This window comes from Crocuta crocuta, unplaced genomic scaffold (assembly GCF_008692635.1).
Source record: "Crocuta crocuta isolate KB4526 unplaced genomic scaffold, BGI_CrCroc_1.0 scaffold233, whole genome shotgun sequence".
NCBI lineage: Eukaryota > Metazoa > Chordata > Mammalia > Carnivora > Hyaenidae > Crocuta > Crocuta crocuta.
Window position 1 is genome coordinate 9,227,732 of NW_027529526.1, and position 12,349 is coordinate 9,240,080.

At 36.9% G+C, this 12,349-nt stretch overlaps 1 long non-coding RNA gene across 2 annotated transcripts in view; it reads right to left on the reverse strand.

The window, feature by feature from the left end:
- The window catches only part of LOC144229183 (uncharacterized), a 75,767-nt gene that overhangs the window by 56,861 nt on the left and 6,557 nt on the right, over window positions 1-12,349 (reverse strand). For both annotated transcript variants that reach the window (XR_013334372.1, XR_013334373.1), the window contains exon 2: window positions 2,512-2,710. This is a non-coding gene — a long non-coding RNA (uncharacterized LOC144229183). The remainder of the gene's footprint in view (window positions 1-2,511; window positions 2,711-12,349) is intronic.

The following is a 12,349-nucleotide window of genomic DNA, read 5'->3' on the forward strand; positions in this document are numbered from 1 at the left end:
CCTTCACAACAATAACTATCTCAGACTGAGTAGTGGCTATCCCCTTTTAAAGGGCTTTACTTGCTTCACGTCACCACAGTGTTCACTCTCTATTCCACTTTCATTCCAAAATAAAGGTGTCATGTCCTATGGATCTTGTAATACTATTGCCTTTTCTTTCACACTCAGCCCATTTCACTCATTTACAATCTTCCAGGTGCTGAGGTCCATGAGTTTGAAATTCTGGTTTGTCAGTCCTTAAGTTTTATTAGCCTCATCTAGTTCTCAAGGAGTGAAGAGGAAAAAGCAGAAAAGAGCCTAAGTAATGGTCTTCCTTTTGTGTTAGCTGAAAAATAATCAGATCTTCCAAACTAGATCTCCCATCTTGCAGGGCATCTACTATATATTAAGATACTATCATCTTCTATTAATTCAGACAGGTATGTGCCCTTCTCAGGAGGAGGAAGGGGGAAGGAGAAAACCCCACCCATCCACATATAATCACTTGATAGTCCAGATGGCAAATGCAAACATACTGATGAAATATGTAACTTTCACTGTTATGGAAGAAAGGAAAGGAAGGAAGGGAGGGAGGGTGGAAAGGAATAACATTGAGTACCTACTAAGTGGCAGTCATTTTCACATGTTGTCCTATTTAATCACTATGTTTTCTCTGAGCAGAGTTAATACTGTCATTTTTTATTAATTAGAAAATTAGATTTTTAGAGGAGTTAAATCATTTTTCTATGGTCATAGGTCTACTTATATGCTAAAGGTAGGATTCAATCCCATGTCAGAATGACTGCAGAGCCCATACTCCTTTCTCTACCCCACCAGACTGTTTTGCAAATGACAATAGAGCGATGTAAACGATTCTGGTATGTAAGTTTGAAATTGTGTCACTTGCCAAAAAACAATAGTGGGAAAATAAGAAAAACAACCCAGGACCCCTGTCCCAACTTCAGGGACTGTTTTCCTAAATCCACTTGCAATAACAAGGAAAAAAAGGAACTACTGAAAACCTTTGAGAGCTGTTCCTTCATAGATGCAGACACCAACCTCAGCAAAGATTTACCTGGTCCAGCTCATAGGGTCAAAAAATCCAAGGCTCACAAGGATCCAAGATAAGCTCCTCTAAAGTCTAAATTCTTTCTTCACAAAGTTAAAAAAAAAAAAAAATGAAGCCAAATGTTGCAGATAGCTAGAAGTGAAGTAGAGCCTGGTCTACAAGTCTCCTTCCTATCAAATTCTCTTTATTCTCCACTGAACAAAGAGAAATTAGAAGAATACAAGGGATGACCCCAGTTCAGACCTACAATCTGGCCTACCAAAGCCAGTCTTCAAACAAGACAAGTAGACAACCACATGATTAGTTTATTAGGTGGTGCACAGGATCTCTGCCCAGAAATGCCTCTTCTTCATGCCTGCCTCCCTGGCTAAAACAATATACATCCATTCCCTTGTAAAACTAACTGCTTTTTATAAAAACCAGGCCAACTATCAAGTATAAACATGCTAATGTGCATCCAATAAAAACAAGCGGATTTCTAAGATTGGAAAGGTGAAGTAAAGCAGAGGACTTGATGCCCAGCACATGTATGAACATAGTGGGAATTTACAAATTCCCATGGGCTTGAACAAGATTGAATCATGTTGAGATTTCCAGGGCAAAGAATCCTACATGTTATTGCCCTTCTCTAGACTTTTAGCTGGTTACCAAAGCAAAATCAAAGTAGGAAAGAGCAGGTTTCTAAGGACAATAATAACACTCAAGTAAATAAATTCTTAACAAGGAATGAGACACACACACATACACACACACACAGGTTTAAGTTTCCAAACAGGAAGAAAAGCAATTATTTGTCAATTCAATCTCCTAGTTAAATGTAAATAAGATTTAGTTTACCTTATAATAGTCTATATGTAAGGTCAGGTTTGCCCTAAGAGCATTTTTAATAATATTAAAACAAGCTAAGATCATTCTCTCTGTGTATGTTCCCCAGGAAATGCCCAAATTTCCATACAGTGCCGATATGATTTAGGATGTCCTCCTTTAGTATCTAGGCCATTTACTTTTTATTAAAAATTTTTTTAATGTTTATTTGTTTTTGAGAGAGAGAGAGAGAAAGAGAGAGAAAGAGAGACAGTGTGTGAGCAGGGGAGGAGCAGAGAGAGGAAGACACAGAACTCGAAGCAGGCTCCAGGTTCTGCCTTGCCAGCACAGAGTCCGATGTGGGGCTCAAATTCATGAACTGTGAGATAGTGACCTGAGCCGAAGTCAGTTGCTTAACTGACTAAGCCACCCTGGTGCCCCAAGTCCATTTACTTTTTAAAAATAATTTTTTTAGAGTAATTTTAAATTTACTTAGAAAAAAGTAGAGATAGTAATAAAGAGTTCTCATATACCCCACAGCCAGTTTCCCATTATTATTAACATATTAGTATGGTACATTTGCCATGTTTAATGAACCAATATTGATATGTTATTATTAACTAAAATGTGTAATTTATTCTGACTTCCTTAGTTTTTACCTAATATCCTTTTTTCTTTTCCAGGTCCCATCCAAGATATCATATTACAGTTAGTTGTAATGTCTCCGTAGGCTTCTCTTGGCTATGACAATTTCTCAAACTTTCCTTGCTCTTGATAACCATGTCAATTTTGAGGAGTACTAGTCAGGAATTGTGCACCCTTCAGTTGGGGTTTCTCTGATGTTTTCTTATGATAACACTGGAGAAGGGGAGAAAGATCACAAAGGTAAAGTGCTATTTTCATCACAGCATATCCAACATACATACTATCAACACCTATCACTGTTGGTGTTAACCTTGCCCACCTGGCTGAGGTAGTGTTCATCAGTTTCCTCCAATGTAAAGTTACTCTTTTTCCCTCTTTCCATACTGTACTCTATGGAAAGAAGTCACTATACATAGCCCATACATAAATCAAGGGCAGTTATGTTCTGCTCCTTGAAAACAGAATATCTACATAAATTATTTAGAATTCTCCTGTGTAGGAGATTCATCTATTTTCCCTCATTAATTTATTCAATGCTTTATTTACATCAGTGTGGATGAATATTTATTTTCTACTTTACATTATAATCCAATGCTATTTATTTTTTGTTCAGCTTTTATTATTTGTTCCTGCTTTGATCATTGGGTATCTTTTCAGTTTGCTCCTGTCTCCCTTTGACCTAAGTTTGCTCCTGTGTCCCTTTGACCTACCCATCATTGTGTTTTTATTATGTACTTCCTTACTTTCTGGCACTATATAATAATCTAGGCTCATCTATTTATTTCCTGCCCCAGTCCTAAAATCAGCCATTTCTCCAAAGAGCCCCTGTCTCTTGTGGGGATTTTTTGTTTGATTGGTTGGGTGTTTTTTGAGAATGGTGGTAGAAATAAAGATCTAGGGGCGTCTGGGTGGCTTAGTCGGTTAAGCGTCCGACTTTCGCTGAGGTCATGATCTCATGGTTCGTGGGTTCGAGCCCCACGTCGGGCTCTGTGCTGACTGCCAGCTCAGAGCCTGGAGCCTGTTTCAGTCTGTGACTCCCTCTCTCTCTGACCCTCCCCTACTCACACTGTCTCTCTCTCTCTCTCCTAGAAATAAATGAAAAATTAAAAAAAAAAAAGAAATAAAGATCTAGGTGCACTCAGGGCACCTGGGCGTTTCAGTCTGTTAAGCAACCAACTCTTGGTTTTGCCTCAGGTCATGATCTCACAGTTCATGGGTTTGAACCCACACTGCTAGTGCAGAGCCTGCTTGGGATTATCTCTCTCCTTATCTCTCTCCGCCTCTCTCTGCCCCTCCCCAACCTGCTCTGTCCCTATCTCTCTTAAAATAAATAAACTTAAAAAAAAAAATTCTCCATTCTTACTGCTACTGGAACGTCATTGCTTCTAGGCCCTTTCCCAGATATCCAGGCAATAGGAGCCCCAGTAGTTACTAATTTCATAGACCAATGATTCTTATTTATTTATTTATTTATTTAAATTTATTTCTAGGAGAGAGAGAGAGAGACAGCGTGAGCAGGGGAGGGTCAGAGAGAGAGGGAGATACAAACTCTGAAATAGGCTCCAGGCTCTGAGCTGGCAGTCAGCACAGAGCCCGACGCAGGGCTCGAACCCACAAACCATGAGATCATGACCTCAGCGAAAGTCGGACGCTTAACCGACTAAGCCACCCAGGCGCCCCCCCCAATGATTCTTTTTTAAATTTGGGGGCCAAAATAGGGTTTCTAATTTTTTAACATTTTCAGACAAAGACATCTAAAAATTATACTTCTATCTAACATTGTTATCATTTTACAAAAGATAGCAAAGGAGAAAGATATAAAAATCAGAATTAAGAAAAGTCACTAAATAAGTCTACTAGTTTTTTGAAAAACTGACTACATGGACCTTATTTTCCTCATTTTACCAGTGACAATTTACTCACTGATAAGTACCAGTCAAAGGATTAGCCTTTACCAATCAATTAAAAGAAACAATTTTCTGAACTGCATTTAAAATAACCCTTTAGGATAATATGGACATGCTGAGAGCAAGTAAACAACTCCTATGATTCGGATTTAACTCCTTCTACCCTTGCAATGGTCTCTCCTTCTACATTCCTTTCCCTACCACAGTCTTCCCCACTACATACATATACCATTACCATTAAGCAAAAAGAGAGCTCAGTGTGTGAAAGGAGAGATAATTTACAACTCATAGTACTTTGAATCTAACTGTACTAAATGCTATAGTTTCAGCACAGACTATGGGAACTCAGGGAAGAAACAACTTCTGATTTATTTCATCTGGAAAGGCTTCATGAAAGTCATGGTATCTAAGCTAGGCTTTTAAGGATCCATAAGATTTTTGACAAGAAATGATGGAAACGAATGACAATCTGAGCTTTATGATCTTGCAAAGGTCCAGAGACATGTAAAAGGGAGCAATGTTCCCTAGATAACCAGTTGTATATTGTGGCTGCAGCCTAAGGTATCATGGCAATAGGAAAGAGATGGGGAAAAAATGAAGCTGGGGGTGGGGGGAATGCAAATAGCCAATTCTGTGGTGTTTTAATTCCTAGGCTAAACACTCTCTGCTTGGCACAGGAAAGCATCATTGGGTTATGATCATCACAGGGATGTAATAAGATTTTGGAGATTCTGAAATGATTGTGGTGGTGACGTAAAACATAGACTTAAGAAATTATTAAACCAAACCTAGCTGATCACCAGACCCATCGAAGGAGATTTATAAAAGCTCAAAATCATGGGCCCCCTAACCCAGCCCGAAAGAATCAGAATGTTTTTTCATGTTTAAGACCTAGAGAAATGTACTGAAACAAACACATAAACAAAAGCAAACAAACCCCAGACAATCTGATCCAACTGGTCCCAGGATCAGTGAATGGGAATTGCTGAACTACAGAGAAGAGGGATTAGAGACAGTAAGACAAAGAGTACCAGGACAAAATGATAAGGGCTTGGACTATGGCAGTGCAGATAGGACAGAAAATGGATTCCAAAAATATTTCTGAGACTAAAATCAGAAATAGTGACTAATTGATGACATATTAAAGTAACTCAACACAGACAGTGAAATGTCCAACTTGGACAACTACATGAATAATTTTTTTCACTAGCCAAGTTAGGGTATAAGAAAAATTAAGCATATTTGAGATAGAAGATAATGAACTTGGCTTGAGTATGTGTTGTTTCTGGTGTGGAAATAATATGTGAGTGGAAGTATCTATAAGGCAGGTAAATTTTTAGCCATGGGGGAAAAGACTAAAGATAAAGATTTTTAAGCCATTAACATGCAAGTGTCTTGGGAGGGAATAAGGAGAAATTAGTTTGGAGATAAAATCAAAGAAATATACCTAATAGTTGACAGTAAAAACTGCAGCAGGACAAACATTACTATGCAAACTTTTATTTCTCTAATTGCCAGTCTAATTTTCTTCCTCGTATCTCCCACCCTAGTAAGGAAGAGTTTACTTTGCTGGAGAGAGTCTAAGTCAACCTATACAATCAAGGAATGAGAATGACGTGAAGATGGAAGAGGAATGAGGAAAAGAAAGAATTGCAGGAGGCTAGGTGTCAAGAGAGAGTTAGGGGATTTATGGGAGGAGATGCCCCAGAGTACTTGGAGGCTGTGATGGAAGTCGATCGGATTGGAAGGAAATTTTTACAAACTATGCTGTGGCATATGTATGATCATAGTTTTTGAGAAATGTAAAAAAAAACAAAAAAAAAACAGTATTATTTTGAAGTGAATTTTGGCTGTTGTGCTGTGTTTCTTTCACTTCAGCACCACTCTAAGCCTGAATCATGGAGACATAAGCTTAATAAGGGATAAATAATTCTTAGATTTGATAATACATTAAGAAAGTACAGTTCCTGGAGTACTGTTATTACATTCAGAAAATACGGTCCCTAGAGCAGTATCATTCAGGGTACATGAATTAAGGAACATAGAGTTTGAACGGCATTAAATATTAACTGAATTGGAATGAACTCAATTTACTTGGTCACACACATTCTCTGACCTCTCCCTGATATTTCCTAGACCTAAGTTCAAGCTCTTATCATTTTTCTTCGATACCATTGTTCTGTTACCAATCTCAACAAACTCTCTGTCACACCTACAGCCCATCCTTTTATCCTACGTAAGTGTATTTTCTCTGATACAGAGCTTATTATGTCATTCCTTAGACCTTTGAGGACTCACTATTTTTTTCTAGAAGCAAGTCCAAACACATTACTATACTAAGTAGATATGGTGAGTTGGCATTCAGCATCCATTTGATTGTATGCCTTCTTAAACTGTAAAGGATGAAAAACGAAAACTACTTTTCCCAGACTGTCTACAGCTGGACTTCTGGAATCCAGTAAGTTCTACCAATTAATGCATATCCACATGAGTTAGAAAGCAGAAAGAAGGACAGACCAACTTTATGCTACTTCAGCTACTGCTACAGGCAAGCATGATCATGGAGATGGGCTTTTCTGCAGCAAAGTTCCAGAGTCTAGCCTAGCTTCTTGGGTGTTGAGAGGCAATTATAGTCATAGCAGTGATCAGACTTAGTTCTAAGCACTCCTAATGATTTTGTAAGCAACTAATTCCCCTTATTAAACTTTTTCTGTTTAAAATATTTGCAGAGGTTTCTGTTTCTCTTGAGGGAGCCCTGATTGATACAAATGCCATTAAACACATTTTACTATTTGGCTTCCAATCCTCATCTCCAACCTTATCTTGAGTCATTCTTGCAAGGATACTTCATGCTATAACCACACAAGATCATTCGCCATTCCAGAATTTAATCTATACTATACAGTCTCATGTCTCCAAATGCTGTTCCTTCTATTCTCATTACCCTTGATTTTCTTCCTAATTGTATTAGTTATCTATTGCTGTATAACGAATTACCCCAAAAGTTATTAGGTTATAACAACATTTATTATCTTGTGTAACTGTGGGTCAAGAATGGAGTCCTCTCAAAGAGTCAAGGCTCTCAAAGAGTTACAATGAAAGTGTTGTCCAGGACTGTATTCGTCTCAAGGCTCTATTAGGAAGGTATCAATTCCAGATTCACTCAAACTGTTATTGGCAAGATTTAGTCCCTTGTTTGCTATTGGCCAAAGTTTGCCCTCAGTACCTTCCCATGTGAAACTCTCCATTGGGACAGCTCAGAAAAAGGCAATTACTTCATTAGAGCAAGCAAGAGAAAAAGCCAAAGATAGAGGGCAATAGCAAGAGGGAAATCATAATCTTTTAGACCAAATCTTGGATGTGACATCCCATTACTTTTGCTATTATTTTATTCAGTATAAACATTGCTGTGTCCAGACCACACTTAAGGGAAGGGGATTATGCAAGAGCATAAGTACCAGAAGGCAGGGATCACTGGGTGCCATTTTAGAAGGCTGCCTCCCACATTAATGAATCCTTCTCAGTCCTTCTCTTTGCAATTTGTTTATATATCATTACATTGTGTTATTGTTAGTTGTATACATATTTTATTTTTCCTTTTATCTTTAGCACTTGTGTAGTACATGCTAACCTAGCACATACTTAGTTGGCTCCCAGTAAGTGTTGTTGAATGAAGGAATACACATATTCTTCAGGATTTTACAAGTTCCAAGTCTTACCTTTATCCAGCTATCTATACTAAGTGATAAGATCATTCACTACAGGACCAATTGTTGCCATCCACCTAAATATTGTTCATTTTGATGTCCTACTTTTAGTATAGAATGCAGGTGTTAACAAACCAGAAAAATGCATAAAGGCTATTGTGCTTGAACTTTACTCTCTGAGTCAGCTATTGACACAGCTATTGTGGGCAATCTCACATTAATATTTATTTTAACAAGGAAACTGCATTGTGTTTGGAACTGTGGTCAAGTCAAAGAAAGTTGAGGCCCCCTATGAAACCACATAAATATTGACAAAAATTTGGTTCCTTTGTCACTAGATTTTTACTTTAGTCTTTGAAGTCCAGGATGCTTTCTTGGCAATCTGGAATTCTGCCTAACAAATACTACCATTTTCTAGAAATTTGATTCCTTTTGGAACATTTCCAGAGTTTTAGTTTTTACTACTCCAATTGTGCCGCTGTTATTTTCTTTGGGTTTAGTCTTCAGCTAAGTTAAAGACATTCTTTGTGATCAAAAAAAGAAAAAATCAATTAAAAGTAAAATATCTATGAATAAAAAAAGATCTGATAGAATACTCCATGTACATATTCTTTTATCTATGAAAATTATCATTTCAGCAAAAGTCAATATCATAAACAATAATAGTAATAGCAAAGACTTAGATGTTACATAACTGCATAAACTGCTGTATCATAGAGGTACCTGGGTGGCTCAGTAGGTTAAGCGTCCAACTTTAGCTCAGGTCATGATCTCATAGTTCAAGGGTTTGAGCCCTGCATTGGGCTCCCTGCTGCCAGCAGAGCCCACTTTAGATCCTCTGTCTCCCTCTATCTCTGCCCATCCCACACACATGTGGTCTCTCTCTCAAAAATAAATAAACATGAAAAAAACCTGCTGTATCATAGCAAAACATCTTAAAATCATATTATGTTTTCTCCATTAGTAGAGTTTTGAAAATAATCTATTAAAAAGCAGTAAGAGAAAAGAAGACAGTTACATGCAAGGGGAAACCCCCATAAGGTTATCAACAGATTTTTCAGCAGAAACTTTGAAGACCAGAAGGGAGTGGCATGATGTATTCAAAGTGCTGAAAGGGAGAATTCTGCAGCCAAGAATACTCTATCCAGCAAGGCTACCATTCAGAATAGAAAGAGAGATAAAGAGTCTCCTAGATAAACAAAAGCTAAAGGAGTTCATGACCACTAAACCAGCCCTATGAGAAATATTAAAGAGGACTCTGAGTGAAAAGGAAAGATCATAATTGAGAGTATGAAAGGTAAAAAACACATAAGCAGTAAAAAGAAGTATTTCTGTAAAAATCAATCAAGGGATTTATAAAATAAATAGATGTAAAATAATGACACCATATACCTAAAATGTGGGGGAAAGTGGACAAAAGAATAGAACATTCACAACAAAAATAAAAATTGCTCTTAAATATAAGAAATAAGCTGACTGCTACTTAAAATAAGAAAAATTAAAACCATCCTTGCTATACCACTTCTATCAGGTTGGCACAAATTCAGAAACGTGACAGAATATTCTTTAAATCCAGGTGCAGTGTAATGAGCACTCTCATATATTACTGCTGAGAATTCTACCCATAGAGAGAACTTTGGTAATATCTGGTTAAAAAAAAGTGAAGTTACATAAATGATCATTCACTGTTGAATTCTGTGAGTAACAACAACCCAAATGTCAATCAAAAGGGGTCTGGTTGAATAAATTATGATAAATCCATATATCTGAATTCTATGTAGTTAATCAAAAATGAAGTAAAGGTCTGGGGCACCCGGGTGGCTTAGTCGGTTAAGTGTCCTACTTTCGCTCAGGTCATGATCTCGCGGTTCGTGGGTTCGAGCCCCGCGTCGGGCTCTGTGCTGCCTCTCAGCTCAGAGCCTGGAGCCTGTTTCGGAGTCTGTCACTCCCCCTCTCTCTGACCCTCCCCTGCTCATGCTGTCTCTCTCTCTCTCCTAGAAATAAATAAAACATTTTTTAAAAAAATTCTTAAAAAATGAAGTAAAGGTCTATTTTTTAATTACTCTAATATGATCTTCAGGATATATTATTAAGTGAAAAAAAGGAGGAAGTTACAGAACACTATACATTATATAATAATACATTTCTACTTTTATTTATGTTTGTGTACATATTTGTCTATATTTGCAAAAATCCTGGAAAAAAAGACCAAAATGTTTAAAAGTAGGAGTAAAGAGGTAACAGGGTAGAAGACTGGGAATGGGCATGACACTTCTCCAAATATGCTTCATTATGCAGTTCCAACTTGGGAAACATAGAAAACTTTTACATTTCAAAAGTAAAATTAAACCTAAGAAGAAATTTCTAAAAGTAAAGATCAAACTGAGGAACTACTAGAAAAAGGAGAATTATTTCAAGGGACTAGAACACAGCTATTCTGACTCTACATCATTAGTGATACATATTCTAAGGACAGATAGAGCAGTAAGTACATGTAAACTTCATTCAGTAACCAGTCAGTAATAACATTGGGATTTTCATTTTGAATCTATTTTCTATATTTTACAATATAAATAATTACTTAATTAGGTAATAAGATTTTCAATATAAGAGTAAAGAGAGACAACTATTAATAAAGTGTTATATTTAAAATCTTATAATATTAAATTTAAATTTGGAATATCATTACAAACTCTAAATTGTTATTTTAATTTTAAATATATTCCCTAGCTCTGTCCTCCGAAAAGGACTAGAAGTAATGATAATCCAATAGCTATGAATACAGCTAGCTACCAGATGTGCTCTCTAAAATACCATTCCCCATTGATTTCTTTTTTGTTTTTAATTTTTTAATGTTTTTATTTATTTCTGAGAGAGACAGCATGAGCAGGGGAGGGTCAGAGAGAGAGGGAGACACAGAATCTGAAACAGGCTCCAGGCTCTGAGTTAGCTGTCAGCACAGAGCCCGATGTGGGGCTCAAACACAGGAACTGTGAGATCATGCCCTGAGCAGAAGTCCGACACTCAACCGACTGAGCCACCCAGGTGTCCCATACAATTCCCCATTGAAAGGATCCAGAACTCCTTAGAGGAGCTGGTTCCAGGTGTGGAGCAGGAATTAAAGAAGATAAGCCAGGGAGAGATCAGGATGCAAGAAAGCTGTCTTGTCAGAAAGACAATACGATGTGCCAAAGATGGGACTACACAACAAAAGAAATACTAAATGCAATTGATCAAGTATATAAAACCCATAAATTTGTAGTTATACTAAAATATTTAAATTCTACACATTGGACATGATTGCAAGTAACTGGGTACCAACTCCTTAAAAGGAAAGAATTTGACATTTTTCTTGCCTTTCCTGTATGGACAGTATTCCAAGGTAACCAAATAGCCCTAGTTCCTAAGAAAAAGGTGGTTTTTTCTTTTACAGAGATAACACTAATAAATAATTAGAAATTATCATTTTGTAATCCGTAATAAAATGGATTCAGACTACCATCCTAATGGATAACATCATTAGATGAACTATTGATGAGAACCCCAATGATCAGTCTAAAGTGGGGCAAGCAGATACTGTGGGCTTCCTGGTATAACATGAAGCACAAAGTACCACCTATAAAGTATTCTTGCCAGAACACTGTGATAGAGCCTGAATCTAATCAAGCCTCTAAAGCCAAACTGTATTTATAGGAAATATGGAAAGAAAAAGAACAAAATAAATGACACTACAAGGAAGTAAACAGATAAATCCAGAATGCAGGAATGATCTACACAACAATTGACCCAATATGATAGAATTTGTATGTCAATGTAGCTACACTTTTAGTCCCTAATTATTCAATCAAACACTAAGTGTTGCTGTGAAGGTATTTTGTATGTATAATTAAGTCCATAATCAATTGATTTTAAGTAAGGGAGACTGCAGTAAATCTCTTAGTATATATATCTCTTACTTGTTCTTTTTCTCTGGTTGAACCCCAATACACCCAGTTGCTGATATAATTTAATAGTATGAAGAAAGGAGGGGAGGAGGACTGCTCTCAATTAAAAGAAATTTCAAATATAACAATCAAAATGTAATGAGAGGATCCTGTTTGGATCCTAATTCAAAACAAATTAGTACAAGTTTACTATCTGTAAAGGACATATTTTAGATAATCTGGGAACTATAAGTATGAACTGGCTGCTTCTAGTCCTTGTTTTCCATGCATCAGAGTGATAAACTGACCTGGGAT